This window comes from Chelonoidis abingdonii, chromosome 9 (genome assembly GCF_003597395.2).
Source record: "Chelonoidis abingdonii isolate Lonesome George chromosome 9, CheloAbing_2.0, whole genome shotgun sequence".
Taxonomy (NCBI): domain Eukaryota; kingdom Metazoa; phylum Chordata; order Testudines; family Testudinidae; genus Chelonoidis; species Chelonoidis abingdonii.
In genome coordinates this window covers 40,831,720-40,846,887 of record NC_133777.1, presented here as the reverse complement: position 1 = coordinate 40,846,887, position 15,168 = coordinate 40,831,720, and the positions used below count along the sequence as shown (strand labels likewise).

Sequence of the window (15,168 nt, the reverse complement as noted above, 5' to 3'; positions counted from 1 at the left end):
CAAGGAGCGGCAGACACACCTCCAGCATCCAGCGTCCTCCCCCTTTGGGGAAGGAAAGGCTCGCGGGGGAGAGGGGTAGCGTATGCTGCTTGTTTTGCTTTGTCCTGGCAGCATTCACCTGCCGAGGGCTGCTGTTGGCAGAGCTTTCATGGAGATCCCCCTCTGCACCTTGCAACTGGGGTTGGCCCAGGGCTTCAGAAGCCCTTATGCCATAGTTTTGGGAGCAGTGACTTGGGGGTTGTTTGAAAACACCAGGCTGTGCTTTGTCAGACTGGGTAGTGCTGGACTTGTAGCTTCCCATCCGTTGTAGATTGCCCTGGTTCAGCTGAGCAGAAGTCCTTGTCCCACAGGGGGGAGGTTATGGCCCAGGGTTAACCTGCAGGATGGAGGCCTCCCACTGCTAGGCTGGCTCATAGACAGCTCCCTTCTCACTCATAACACCACTTATTTCCCTTGCCCTGCAGCACAGCACCTAGCCTGGGACATCTGAAATGCTGCTCGCAGAGCATGCTCTATGCACCAGCCCCCCACAGGGGTGAAGGTGGGAGGCCAGTGACAGAGAGCCCTGAGAGACACCAATAGAGAGGGACCTGGCAGAGGAGAAGAGACAAAAGGAGAGGCTAGCGGAGAAGCCAGGCAGGGAGAGGCAACCAAACTAGAAGAGGGTAACAATCAACAGGCTGCAGAGCGAGAGAGGGAGTTGCGGACAGAGTCTGGGTCCCAGGCTCCACCCTGAAGAGGTCGCTGTGGCCCTTGGGGAGCAGTCTTAGGGGGGTGGAGAGAGCGGAAGCCAGACTGGAGGGTCCCAGAGGGACATATCACCAGCACCAAGGTCACTTAAGAAACCCATTAAAGGGAAGGAAAACAGCTTGGGTGGGAGCTGCACCCTGGCTCTCCTCTTACTTGACGGGAAGGAAAGGGAGCTACAGAGCTGACCCCCCTCATTGTCCTGGGCACAGGAGGAAAGAAGCAGTGATGCAAGGCTGGGATGGAGCAATGACTGGCTCTTATGCCTCCTCTGCCCCCATTAACAGGAAGTGCCCCACTGAGCAGCTCTCTGGCCTTCCCCCCAGGTGCTCCTGATGTCCTGACTTGCAGGCTTCCGGAGGCCCGGGAGAACAGCTGATCAGACTGGAGAGGCACTGGAGCCGAGTGGACCCAGCCTGCAGTCAGATAGATGCAGGACAGGCCGAGGCAGCTGATGGGTGTGGGCTGAGCTTTGGGGGTGCGACAGAGAGCTAATCACATGAGGCACATGGAAGTGGGGGGTGTCTGTCACACCAGGCAACCAGGCTGCTTCTTCAGGGACCAAAATATGGGTTTAGCAGTGTAACTTCCAGACAGAAGGGGTGGTCCTGAGTCTCCAGTGGACTTAGCTGAATAATGGAAACATAGATTCACCCAGAGATGCAACTAAACAGTGGGCTTCTCCGTGCTGCTGCTTGCAGAGATGTGTTATTTGTGGGTGGCCAGGTGGGAAAATGTTTCTGAATTGCAGAGATTTCACCGCGTTTTAAAATTCTTCCAGGAAAAAAAAATCATCCCAGAAATATGTTGCTCTATTTGTCACCTAAAGTAGGGTGCTGGGTGGGCCAGTGGTTAGGTCACTCCTATGGACTATAGGAGACCAAGGTTCAATTCCTGCTTTGGCACAGACTCTGAGACAGGGTGACCTTGGCCAAGTCCCTTGGTTGCTCTGTGCCTCAGTTTCCCCCTCTGTACAATGGGGATAATAGCAGTGTCCTATCTCACAGGGGTGGCATGAGAATAAATACATTAAAAATCATGACTGATGCTATGGTGATGGCCAGATCCGTACAAGAGGGAAAGTGCCTCACATATGTTAATTCTCAAATCCTTGTGAGGGAGCTTCTTATTAACCCCTCCCTCTCGTGCAGAAACAGAAGCACAGCACAGGTAGGGGAGCTAGTCGAGGTGGAGCTGGAAACTGAAGCCAGGCAACTGAGGTGGTGCAATGCCAGTGGCTGGAGAGGATTTGAAAGCTGTTGTAAAGGAAGCACATTTGGCAACAGGTGGGCTATGGGGAGGTGACTGATGGGTCAACCCCCGGTGGGCACCTGAGTCCAGCCTGTAGGGGAGATTGCATTAACATTGTTGGCAACAGGAAATTCTTCTCCATTCTCAATTGACCAGTCATTGCTGCACGGCTCCGAGGATTAATCCTGCCAAATTGGAAAGCAGGTGCACACGACAGTGAAGTCCGGAATGACAGGGATGGTTTGACGACCCACTTTCACAGGGCTGACAGGTACATGGCTCAGTCCTACTCCTGCCCCAGGCAGCTCAAGGGAACTCAGGTGATTCTGCAGACATGAGGCCAGAAGGCAGGCCATGAGGAAATGGAATTGGCTGGAATGGGGCAGGCAGCCTTGGGAAGTCATATCTCAGGTACACTGGCTACTGGAGAGATCAGCTAACCAGCTGTATGGATGTCACGCTGGCTGGGAAAAGCTAAGTGAGATTATTCCTGCATCATAGGCTTCCCGGTGCGAGAGAAAATGAATGAGAGAAGTAACAGATGGAAAGTAAATGGCCTGGAGTGAGAGGAGAGAGGCAAAGCCTTGATGATGGGGATGGCAGTTTGCAGGTGGCCAGGAATTTTCATAAGGATTTTTGAATGGAAAGAGCAAAGTGAATTCTGATGTGTAACAAAGGTACAGTTGGCCTGTGGAACTCACTGCCACAGGATCTCAGTGAGACCAAGAGATCAGCAGGATTCAGAAAAGGACTGGACATTTCTGTGGACATCCAGAGTAAATTCCAAACATAAAGAAGGAGTTCTGGACAGGATACAAACCCTCCAGCTTCAGAGCATGAGCCACCCTAGCAATTATGGATCAGGAGGGAACTTTCCAGGGGGGTAGGATGAGCCCATAGCTGCTACTGCAGGGTTTATTGCACCTTCTCCTGAATCATCTGATAATGGCCACAGCAGAGCCAGGATACTGGGCTAGATGGACCCCAGGTCTACTCCCATCTAGCAGTTCCTGCATTCACGTAACAAACAGGAAGTACAGATTGAGTGTCCTTGCAGCCAGCTTCTAATTAACCACGCGTAGACCCCTTCCCTTCCTAATGCATACACAGAAATTAACTCCTGAACAACAGAGATTGGGGATCAGCCCTCTTGGAGGCCGCGCTTTGTACACAGAGGTTTGTTAGAAGCACTGCTTAGCAGCTTCCTCATGACAGTACCCATCTGCCAGCTGGGACGCCGGCAGGGTGAGCGTCCCCACAGCAGTGCCCTCCCAGTGCAGACCAGGTGGGATGCTAGCTCCTGATCATGCATGGGACAGTTTTGTGTGCTGATGGTGCAAGCGCACCCAGCTATCCTCAGCTTAGCTAAAATGTTGGGATGTGTCTGGGAAAGAGACTGAGACATAAGTGATCTGTCTTGGCACTCAGCTCAAAGAAACCCTGTTCTGATTGCTCGCCTTGTAGCCGCATTAAGGTGGCCTGGTGGCCTGTCTCCCTGCAGTGCGATAATAGAGAGGGGGAGATGTAACCCTGCAGCTCTGCAGAGCCGTCTGACATTCTCCATAACAAGTGGGATCCCAGAGGTTGGTCTCCAGCAGATGGCCCCATTGCACCACAGTTACCAACCCTGGCAGGCTGGGCAGCGTGCACAGCATTGTATGTGCCCTGATACCCCCCTCTGCCCTGGCTAAATGGATTTGCCATCACTCTTTGGAAGGCGCCTGGTCAGTGTTGCCCTGCCACCTTCCCCATCTCGTCTCACTGGGCCGCTGTTGGCCTGAACTAATTCCTCTCTCCTTGCTCTTCTTCCTAGCCAGAACCACGTCCCCTTCTCGCTGCGTTCGTCTTGGCTCCAGCGCGCTGATCCTGGGTGGGATGGAGAAGCTTGTGTCTTGCTGGTGCTAGGGCAGACCCGTGAGACACATGGATTCCTTGCCTGTGAAGCACGCTGAGTCCCATGGTATGTTCGGAGAGTCAGTGTGTCCCAGGGCATGGCCTTCAGCTGGGCCTCAGGAGACTTGTTTCCTGGCTCTGCCACCCCCTTAGGCAAGTGCCTTCAGGGCCGGCTTTAGGGTGATTCAGCCGATTCCTCGGAATCGGGCCCCACACCACTAAGAGGGCCCTGCAACGTCCTGAAGGAGCTGCCGCCAAGTCCTGCCACTGTCTTTGGCAGCAGCTCATTCGCTGCCGCGGAGGAAGGTCCCTCCACCAAAATGCCGCTCAAGGCACCGAGAGCCAATTGAGCTGCTGCTGAAGTACCGGCATTGTCGGCGGCGGCAACTCGGTTGTTGCCTCTGTCTTCGGCAGCATTTTGGCAGAGGGACCTTCCTGCACTGCAGCTATTGAGCTGCCGCCGAAGACAGCAGCAGGACTTCAGCGGCAGCTCCGTCGAATCGAGCCCCACGGTGCCTAAAGCTGGCCCTGAGTGGCTTTCCCACTGGGCCTGTTTTCCCCTCACACTCTAAACAGATGAAGGGGGAAAGCTCCCCAGGGCAGGGACTGGCTCTTGCTATGTGTGTGTTTAGCCCCAGCATGCAGGGCATTGCCAGGTTTACAATGGCACCAGTGGTGCCATGGAGCCAGGCCCATGCTCAGAAGGGGCCCCAGCCTGCTCTGCTTGCACTGTGCCCTGTGACCCCCTAGCCCCCTGGCTCCCCCCACCCTACCCACCACTTGCTCCTCTCGGCCTGTCCGCCGAGGGTTCCTCTTCACCCCCTGGCCTCACCCACCAGCTTCTCTCTGCCCCCTGGCAAGCCCCCAGTGCACCTCCAGCTCCAGCCAGTCTCTGCTTCCCACCACGTGTAGGGCCCACCTGTCTCTCTGAAGCTGAACTGCCTGGGACTGGTGCAAAGCCTGGCCAGTCTTGGCCAGTTGGAGAGGACAGTGTAGGGGCTTGACTGGGCCCCTTCAGGCAATTGGGTCCTGAGGGAGCCTGGCCGGGGCAGGCCCTGGCCTGGCTGATCGCACCACTCCCGAGGGGCCAGTGTGATTTCCCACCCTGGGACCAGCCCTGGCAGCTCAGCTCAGCAGACAGTTGCCGCCCAGCAGGACTGGTGAGTGTGGCCGGGAGGCAGGGCATGGGGGAGTGGATGTCTGGAGGGGGTGCTGGGCTGTGAGGGAATGGGGAAGATCTGTGTGGGGCACTAGGAGTGGGGGTTCTGTTGGGGGGTGGGGCTGTGGGCAGGGTGGCCCTAGGCAGGGGTGGTGGTGTGCAGGGCTCTGTGCATTTGTGGCAGGGTCTGGTAGGGGCACTGGGCATAGCAGGTTCGGGGGGACTCTGGCCACAGGAAATTGGAGGGTTGTTCCAGTGTTGGGTGGGGGGACTCTGTGGCATGGCATAGGCCCACCCCCAAGGGAAAGGGGCTTGCTGCCCCTTGCCAGTCGCTCACTCCAGGGACCAACCCCCCCTGCACCATGGTCCATTGCCCCCATGGGGGCCCACAAACATGTTGGGCACCAGGCCCACAAAAAGTTAATCTGGCTCTGTGCAGGGGCCCTGCTCTCGGTTGAGGCCTGCTAAGTATCGCTGTGATTTAACAAAGTCTGCCTGGAGCACAACCCATGTGTGGGTCTGTTCCATGTCAGGGGGCAACCCAGCTGGGGGGACTCGAATCGACCGTGTGCAGCATCAGCAGCAGGGTTTGAATGCAGTTAGCAACCAAAGCAGCTGACGGGGTTTCCCTCCTGACAGTAGCCTGGCGCCTGGCTGCCTTCCTATAACCAGTTTAACGAGCTGATTTCCACTCTGGCCGGGACCCTCTGATCTGCTTGGTGTAACCAGTTCAGCTGGTCTTGCTGCCGCTCAGTTCATGGTGCAATAGGGCATCCCACAATGCACTGCTGATAGTGCTGCTCTGGACTCCCTCTCATACTGGGGCACTATGGGAGAGCTGCTCAGATTTTCCCACAATGCACTGATACAAGCCTGGTTACACCGCACAGGAGGTGAGGAGGCACAAAGTCTAGTCTATCTAGCAGGGATGGGCAACTTTAAGGTAGTAGAGGGCTACAAGATCATGAAAACTCTTTGGTGGACCAGGAGTGATGATATAGGGGTGTGATGCGGGGAGCGGAAATTGTCAGGTCCTGCCCTCGGGTGGGTGGGAGGCACTGCTGGATCGCCAGCTGTCAGCTGGTCTGTGGCAGGCCTAATAAAATAACCTGGCAGCCTGGATGTGGCCCCCGGGCCGCCAGTTGCCCATCCCCGCTATATAGGGCATTACACAGCACTCATCATTGCAGAATCTGAACGTCTTCCAGTAGTGCATTAAATAACATGCCTACACATCTGTCCCATGTTGTGTGTTCTCTCGTCCTCTCCCCAGTGGATTCTCTCTGCTGTCTGGTTCATCTTGGCAGTGGGAGATGCTTCTGCCCTGGTGAACGTGTCTTGCAGAGAAAGCAGCTTTGGACACACTAATCACAGAAATGATTCAGAAAAACCTACCATCCCACAGATTTCCAGACCCGTGTCCATTCAATGCAGAGAAAGTGAAAAGTTGAGATTGGGGCTGATGCTGGGACATCCAGAGCTGGTCAATAGATCAGTGCTAAATTCCCAGGAGAGAACAATGATGCAGCGGTGGGTGTGTTCTTCCGCTGGCTTGCTGGACCAGACAGCTTAGAGACACAAGGCATAGAAAATGGAAGGAGCTCCTACCTCTGCAGGTAGTTTGTCCGTGTCTCACTGCTGTAGTGTCCTTCATGAAGCCAGCAGAGAGCGTCTGGGTCTTTGGGGGTCATGCTTTTGCCCAGCATTTCCCATTGGGCATTGCAGCTTGTCCCCAGGTACAATGCTGCTATCTGAATATAGTGAATGTCCGATCCATTTGTGTGACTCCAAGTCCTCCAGCCAGAATAAACCATGAATGGATGTGCTGGCTGCAGCTGATCTTCCCCAGAGGCTGCTGCTGGCCTCTCTTTCTCTGACTCTTGTTTTGCCTCCTTTGTGTCACCGAATCACTCTCTTTTCCTAGTCCCTAGGAACTGGATAGCACCCCTCCAATGCCTTCTGTGCAAGGATCTCAAAGCACTGTGCAGACATTAGAGAATTCAGCCTCACCACGCCCTGGGAGGCAGGTAACGTTTCCCCGATTTGACAGATGTGGACACCAAAGCACAGACAGTACCTTGCCTAAAGTCACAGAGCGAGTTAGCAACCGAGTTGGAAATAAAACTCCAGATCTCCTGACTGCAAGTCCTCTGCGCTAAGACATCCTGCTTTCCTGAAAAGTCACCTGAGCCATTTCCTCCTTCAGCTGCTAGACAGAGCAAACTAACCAGTTCCTAATAAAGTCTTTAGAGGAAAGATCATTTGGATCCGCAGGTGGCCTGTGCAAGATTACAAGAGTTTGCCGCACTGCCCTCAATCAGCGGGAGGCCAGGGAAATATGCAGCAACTGCATTTGCTCTGCCTGGGAGGTGTCAGCTTGAAATCTATCCATTGCTCAGTTTCATAGATTTAATGAGTTGTTCAAAAAGCCATTGTTGGTTGGAGATGTTCCATCTACAACACTTACTGAGAGAGGCCTTAATTTAAACCCCTGTTGGTGGGCTCCATATACATCAGCTCCACTGGAAACCTCAGACTGTGTGTGTTGCGTGAAATCTCCTGACGTGGTTTAAAGAGCTTTAATACAGCAGCCGGAGGCAGGTGGGAAGGACAAGGCACTTTCTTTACAGCACATGTACGGCGGGAGAGTGATTCACTATCACTGTGTCTCAGCAGCTACTGCAGGAACTGGAGCAATGCACTGGGAAGCGGTGAGAGTGTATTGCAAATAGCAGCATCAGAAAGGACACTAAGTCACTGGTCTCTGCTAGGGAAGGTGAGTAAGGAAGAGGGCCGTGTGCAGTTGGGACATCTGTGCTGCCCCTTCATGCCTCTGAGAAAGCAATTCAAGCCCCAGCAGCCCTGGGAGCCAGTTCCTTCTCCATCGGGTCTCCAATCAACAGGTGTATGGGGACATCTACCAGAGTACTGAGGCTCAGAGCCCAGGTCAATTGACTTGGGCTCATCCGGGTCGGGTGCTAGGTTGAAAATAGCAGTGTAGATGATACTGCTTGGCCTGGAGCCCAGACTCTGAGGCTGTACCCACTTGTTGGGGTACAGAGCCTGGCTTTATGAACTGCGGGGTCCGATTTGAATACTCGGCAGCGGTCCGGGGCTTCAGCAGCACTTTGGCAATGAGGGTCCACTCTGGGTCTTCCGCGGCACTGAAGGACCCCCTTCCCACCGCTGAAATGCCGCTGAAGACCTCCAGAGTGGACCACTACTGGGTGAGTAAAAAAAAAAAACATTAAAAAGGCGCCTAAGGCACAGGGCCCTCTTAGGCGCAGGGCCCAATTCTGGGGAATCGAAGGAACCGGCCTAAAGCTGGCCCTGGAGCCTGGGCTCCATCCCAAGACCAATGTCTACATGGTTCTTTGCAGCCCCATGAGCCCAAGTAAAGTCACCCAAGCTCTGAGACTCAGCCCCGTGGGTCTTTTATTGCAGTGTGTGACACAACAGACAAGCTGCTGTCTGGAAAACAGCCCTGCCAAGAAGCCAATTCTCAGGCAACTGAGTCACAGTCTTCACTGTGGTGTTAGCTCAAGAGGAGAGAACTTGATCTATCCCAGTTTGAGTGAGAGCAGTTACACTACGAAACAGCACTGGAGCAGCACAGGAGGAATGGATTAGGAGCACAGTGGGTCTGTCTGCACAGCAAAGAAAAACCCATGACTGGCCCATGCCAGCTGACTTGGGCTCATGGGGGTGTTTCACTGCTGTGTAGACTTCTGACCTTGGGCTGGAGCTCATCTCTGGGACCCTCCCATCCCAGTGTCAGCAGTTCTCAATCATCAACACACACACCCCTGCCAGGCCAGCTAACTGGAGTTTATAACACCACTTATCTTAAGCTGGAGACTTGTGTGTGGATGGAAGTTGCATTAGGGGCAACACTCACATTATAGCTCAAGCCAACCCCGGACGTGAAGACAAGCCCTCTGAACAACAGGCTAGATCCTCAGCTTGTATAAATCAGTTAGCTCCACTGAAGCCAGTGGTGCTTTGCCAGCTGTGGATCTGGCTCAGGAACAGCAAGAGAAGGTCTGCTTGGAGAGCAATGACTGGCATTGGAGATGCATGCTGAATGCAGATAAGTTCACAGAGACAGCAGCAGCTGAAGAGCCTGGCTTTGCTCCAGGAAGTGGCTTTGTAATAATGGCACCTTCTCAGTTGGCAGCTCTGCTCCCTGAGTGTGTCAGAGTGAAGGCTGCAGGGACAAAATTAAGTGCATTGTTTTTCTTACCTGGTGACCCTACTAAGGGGGTCAGCTGGGCTGTATCCTGAATCAAAATGGTGTATGAATCACTAATTGGTTAAGGCTGTGCAAACCCACCCAGGCCTGATCAGGCTGTGCAGGTGTTCTAAGGACAGGAAGTGGCCTGCAGTTTCTTTATTCTTGGTGAGATGTGCAGGGCTTAGTGTATCTCCTACTTTCTAGGCTTGGTTTGTAGTTAAAAGGGAGATATTTTTTAGCTGTAAATGGATCCCATTGGATGTGAAATTGCTGAAGGGTGATAGCCATAGGGTTCCACCATGGCATTGTTTGGAGTCACAATTCAGGGCAGAACCATGCTTCAAAGAAATGTCTTTGCATGTGGATCTCCTGGCCAGGGTAAGGAAGGGTGGCTGCTCTGTAGCATTTGCACTGGGGGGCTGTGATTCTCAATAGTTCAGTTGTGGTAAACAGGGCTGGTCTGGGTCAGAGCTTGTACAGGAGCCCTCTAAGAGGTGGCACTGCTCTTCCCTCTGAGTTGATGCTAAATATGTCTGTGCTGCTGGAGGTATCATTGCTCCAGTGGAACTAAATGGAAACTCCTCTGTCTTTAAGGTCACTAAAACTCCTGAGACATGTTGACAGGAGCAGCAGTGGGAGGCCTTAAGTGCTGGACAGCTTCCGTGTGGGTCATTGCACCTACCTGCCTACAACCTCCTCCCACAGATGCAGGGCTTTTTCTCTTCTAGCCCAAGTGGTTGTGTTGTGTTGCTGTGTGGTGGGTGTTTCACCTCTGTGGTGGTTAAAGCAATTCCACTATGTCTCTAAAGTGCTTTGGGGGTGCAGTAAATGAAGTGATTCTTCTCTGGGCCCTGGTCTCCAGCTTTCCAATGCAGAAACTGTCATTAAACAAGCTCCCCATAAATAGAGTGCTCTTTAATACACATGCCTTGAGTTAGATTCCCCTCTCTTACACAGCCTGCTTGTATGTTCTGTACGGAGACCCACGCTTGAGGCCTGGCCTCCATTTAGAGGGCTCAAAGCTGCAAAGGCTGCTCTATTTTTTTTTTTTTTTTTTGGTCCCCTCCACTCTTGACAATGGCTTCTGCCTCTAGTGCTGTTCCACGTTGCTTTTTATTAAAAGGTGTAAAAGCAAGTTGAAAATTCAGGCCCCGGTAATTGAACTCACACCCACGTAAAGAATCTCTCCTTTTCTTTCCAAGTGTGTGTCACTCCGAAAAGCTGTGTTCCTAAGGGGACACCACTACATAAACAGAGAAACAAAATACCGAGTGGCAATTTTTATTATTTTACAGTGGGAGGGAACCCACAGTAAGAAGTGTTTCTAAAGCACCCCAGCTACTGGAAGGAGAGTATAGCTTGGTTTCACTTCTGCGTACCATACGGAAAGTAGCTAATGCAGAGATGGGACCCAACGTGGCATTTCAGCTCTAGGCCTAGCTCAAGATTCGAGGCTTCATTCAGGTTTGGGTTCTGATTCAATAGTATGGGAAATCTTGTGAGCATCTGACCCAAGTGTGTGACCCCAAATAGCCCAAAGATCACTGGCACCAATGAGACAGCTACTCTGTCTTCATAGTGCTCTTGATAGAGTAATACAGGGTGGTGGCTGGAGTAATAGCGCTGGAGTCTTTAGATCTGATCCAAAGCCCTTGATATCACTGGGCTTTGGATCAGCCACCCAGTGAACACTTCGGGCTAAATTCCGCATTCAGGATCAGAAAGTTCCACATGCGTCAATGGGCTTGTGGTGCTGTCGCTGAGAGCGGGCTCTCGCTCTCTGTGCCCTGCACTGAATGCTGTCTGATCTGAGGTTTCTAGAATTAAATCCGTCCCTTGGAGCTGGTGGTCTGGAAGAAGAGACTCACCTTAGCGCCTCTTTCTGTGTGCTGCAGACCAGAACGTAAACAGTCATTACATACGGGCCACCTCTCTGAAGATGTAGCGGATCCTGATGTGCTGCGGTTGGGACCAGACCAAAGGGTTTTTCCCTATAAGGATGTGATCTTGGAGATGAGTTTTCTGTTCGCAGGCATCTCAGAGCTGCCAGTGTTGGGATTATCTGATCTGACAGCAGATGAGAGAATCTGACAGGCTGTTTATTGTCTCATCTGAGTGGCGTTTCACACCTGTCTGATCCCATCTCCCAAAGCTGATCAGCAGGAGGGAAGCAATGCCCCAGATGGCAGAGCATTTACACGACCTGAAGAGAGGCTTCTGGTTAGAAGGGGACTTTCCAGCTTTACCCACTTTGAGATGCAAGAACACAAGGCCTTGAGAATGTCCCCACTCTGCTGCTTTCTCCTCCCTTCCCACTGCAAGGCTGAGAGTGTCCTGTTGGCACTAGCAGGAGTCATGGGAAAGGGGTGAAAAGCCAGTGCTAGTGTGCAGCAGGGTGGGGCTGTCATTTTGAGTCCTGGCACTTTGAAGCTACTGCAACACAGGATTCTGCTGAGCTAGCTTGATGTTACTCCAGCTTCCTCCATTCACGTAAGTCTAGAAACTGCCCTGCCACATTTCGACATCTCAAATGCCGAGCACAAACAACGTCCCGTGGGGAGCATCTCCTGCAGGACCGTCAAGATGCTCCTTCCTGGGGTCCTGTATCTAAATGATGCTCGGCACCAGCATGCTGGAGATCCCTAGATGAGAACAAAACACATGGATAAAGGCTTTGTTGGCTTCTGCTTGAAACATGCAGCCCAGGCCATTGTCCATGTTCAAGTCTGCAGCCAGCCCCCAGAACATAGCCCTGCCCTCATCATATCACTGCTGCCTACTGGGCACCTAGTCATCCTGCAGTATGACTGGGTTTCAGCTCTAGCTTGGGTGGGCGTAGCTCAAGATTCGAGGCTTCATTCGGGTTTGGGTTCTGATTCAATTCAATTCAAACTCCCTAAAACCCCTCGGCAGAGCAGAATGGCCACTTGCCCATTTGTTTTCTTCACATGGTTTTACATTCCTCCTGGCCTCACAGCTTGGTCTCATCACCTGCTCACCCCACTGCTTTTGCTGTAATATTCCAGGAAGCACCCCAGTCCTCAGACTTTTTTTTTTTTTCCCTGTGCAGCAATACTGCTTGCAGATTGGTCAGCTGGATGGTGGCATCACAGCATGCCTGGCCAATCGGCAAGGGACACCAGAGCATGGAATTCAAACAAGGGTGTGAGTTTTGCAGGAGAATTTCCTCGCACTGGATGCAGCTGGGTTAGTAGCTGTGCATCCTGCTCTGCCTGGAGAACTAGGACATGAGTGACAGCCCCAAGATTCCACACTCGCCCTCGAGGGAATGGACGCAGGCATCCGCATGACTCCAGAAGCGGGTGCTGTGTTGCCCAAATAACTGTCAGCTGATGCAGCATTCTAAAGCTAGCTTCTTAAAGACTTGATCTTGCACTCAGAGTCAGTGGGAGTTCAGAGCTGAGTAATGAGTGTGGGATTGGACTCTAAAACTGTATTACATTGTGGGAGGAAAGCACCTAGGCAATTTAAGCATGATAATATCGTAAACAGGTAGGATTGCCCCAAAATGAATGCTTTGGCATGATTGCTTCCCAATGGGCATCTTCTTTGCTATTGAATAAAGCATGCCTGTTTCAGGAACAAGCCAGAGCTCGGAGGAGAATAAGTGGCCTTTCCATCTCCAAAATGCTTTACAAATATTAATGAATCCTCCTGCGAGATAGGACATTATTGTCCTTATTTGATGGATGGGGAAACTGAGGCACGGTGAGGCAAAGTGATGTGTCCTTGGAGGAGAGAGAGGTGCTGTCAGACAGGCTCAGGCCTCTGGGTCTAGATCCTACCTGTGTCTAGTGTGCTGCCTTGCTGGCAATGGCCTGTTAACTGTCTGCTTGCTGATGTCGGACAACCTGCCACGAGTTATCACTACTGCACAGGAACTGGAGAAATGGGGCTAAAACATGTGGCTGCTAGGAGAGGGAAACCAAGCCCTCAGCAATGCCTGTGCCGATCCCTGTGCCTCTCACCACTTCTGGCTATCTGTGTCTTGGGAGGTGTGTGAGCAGGGAGACTGGGGAGCCAAACGAATGCAACTAGCACTTGAGTTTAATTTAGCTCCTCAACCCCTAGGCATGTCTGCACACATACACAGATCCAGAGCGGGGGGCTTCTGGCACTGTTGTGGCTGCAGCTGTACTCAGAGGCAGGGGATGTAAAGCCTGACCCTGGTGGTAGCAACCCTTGTGAACTCAGCAGCTTGGGTCTGCAACTACTGGCTAGAGTGACCAGAGAGCAAGTGTGAAAATCAAGACAGAAATCCTAATATCAGGATGGTGCCAATAATATTGGGACATCTGGTCACCCTACTCCTGGCACTAGTGCACTTCATGTGGGTCCTACTGCACTGAGGGATGCTGGCTCAGCCTCCCACCCCGAAGCACTGATTTATTGCTCTGTGGACTCCCAGGCCTTAAATGCTGCTAAGGGAACGTGAGGTTGCTGTGCTTTGCTTCGAGGCTAGCCATAGCAGCTGTGTTTTGATTAGTCTGAGGCCTGCAGCATTATCATTTAAGACATTTCAACAAAGAGCGCTTGAGGCCTTTCCACCAGGAAATTCTGGAGCAAGTGTTGGCCGAACAGTTAATTGTGCTTTGCAATCCCCTTCGTCCTGGCTCCTGAATGGGGCTGCTTGGCACAGGCACTCGTACACCCCGGGGTCACTCTCTCCTGTAAATCTGATGGTCCCTGGGTAAGAGGAGGCAACAACTGCCCTTATCTCCATGACAAGTGCGCTCACTGCAGCGCCAAACACTCAGGAATTAATCCTGCTGCAGCGCTGCATGCCCCCGTTCTGCACAGGCAATTTCTGACCCTGCCGGAGAAAAGCCGCTCTCCACTTTAGTATGGCAGGAGGAAGGAAGGACAGAGCGGGTTTGCTCTATTGCATGTGTGGGAGGCAGACGTGGGTTTTTCAATATGTTAACGTAGGCAATTTGTGACTGTCTTGCAGCTGATGTCAGCTGTTTTCTCCCACCTCCCCCAGCCTTCCCTTGTACCTATTGGGTTTCCAGGAACTGGGTGGGTGGAAGCCCACCCACTGCTAAAGGATCCCCCCAGCCTAAGAGGAGGATCTACAGGACCTCGGAACCCAACTGATTTTGGGAGACAACTAATAAAAGAACAGGGACAGGAGTGCAGTCAAAGGGAGTCTGATGGGGACACTGAGCAGAGAACCGTGGACAGTGCCTACTGCTCCTTGGATTGGAAACAAGCCCCACAGTCACAGGAGTCTCCATTGGCCAACCTCCTCTCCCTGGTTGTGTAGATGGCCCTGTTAGCCAAGGCAAGGAGGAGGTTCTGCAACTTTGTGGGGCCATAGAAGAGTGGACTCTAGAAAGACAGATGTTTAAGATCTTCGTGAGTAGCTTATCACTTGACCAGGGACTTGAACCCTGGACCCTCAGAGTAAGAGTCTGATGCTTTACCAACTGAGCTAGCCAGGCTCACTGGCCTTCTGTTATAGGGAGGTAAGGGCCTGATCTTGTCCTTCTTACTCTCACACCAGCAGTCCCACAGAATAAGCATCACAGGATCAGGCCCCCAGGATTTGATCCTATAAAATGAACTGTGGTAACGCCTGGTGCAGACAATGGCCTTTGGGGGGTAGCAATGGTAGGGGGTGCTAATGCCGACCACGCACAGTGGTGTAGACCTTCCCCATAACAGGCTGAGATGGGAAGGGGCTAAAACCTCAACAGCTGGTCTACGCTAGTGCTGTTGCTAGCAAGAAAGGGGTTGGCATGCAGGCCTAAGGGCCCCAGTATAGGGGGTCTCTGTGTCCCAGCACAGAACCGGCTCTGCTAGCTCAGCACTAGAGCGTGGGAAATTTTTTTGGACACAGGTTATTTGCCAAAGAACTGCA

General features: G+C 52.6%; 1 non-coding gene across 1 annotated transcript; it reads right to left on the bottom strand.

Annotated features, from left to right (window-relative positions):
- Nucleotides 1–14,676: 14,676 nt before the first annotated feature.
- TRNAK-CUU (transfer RNA lysine (anticodon CUU)) lies at nucleotides 14,677–14,749 on the bottom strand. The gene has a single exon. It is a non-coding gene; the product is annotated as a tRNA-Lys (tRNA).
- Between the last annotated feature and the right edge of the window lie 419 nt (nucleotides 14,750–15,168).